Source organism: Oryzias melastigma, linkage group LG19 (assembly GCF_002922805.2).
Source record: "Oryzias melastigma strain HK-1 linkage group LG19, ASM292280v2, whole genome shotgun sequence".
In the NCBI taxonomy this organism is placed as follows: domain Eukaryota; kingdom Metazoa; phylum Chordata; class Actinopteri; order Beloniformes; family Adrianichthyidae; genus Oryzias; species Oryzias melastigma.
Window position 1 is genome coordinate 2301307 of NC_050530.1, and position 316 is coordinate 2301622.

A 316-nucleotide genomic window follows, 5' to 3' on the forward strand; every position below is an offset into this window, starting at 1 on the left:
CACCATCTGCTGAGAGTATTTCGCCACCAGGTCCTGACGGGGGTCAGAAAAGCAGGTTTCAGCCAACAAAGATGAAGACTTTTTTTTAATTTGTGCCTGTGGCTGTGGAAGAGCAACATTAGTATGGGGTCAAATCAGCTTAAAGTGAATGAAAAAACTGATTAAAAACCTGAAAAATAGACATGTAACTGAAAAAAGAAAACAAGACATTGGAAATTTGAAATAAAAGAGAAAAACATGTTTTAAAAATGTAAAAAGAAAAATTGAAAACGTTAAATAATTCTCGAAAATTTGAAAAAAAAAATGTTTCTTTAAT

General features: G+C 31.6%; 1 protein-coding gene across 3 annotated transcripts in view; it reads right to left on the bottom strand.

The window, feature by feature from the left end:
- LOC112153956 (transformation/transcription domain-associated protein) overlaps positions 1-316 on the bottom strand; it is a 118663-nt gene that overhangs the window by 112104 nt on the left and 6243 nt on the right. The window lies entirely within an intron of this gene.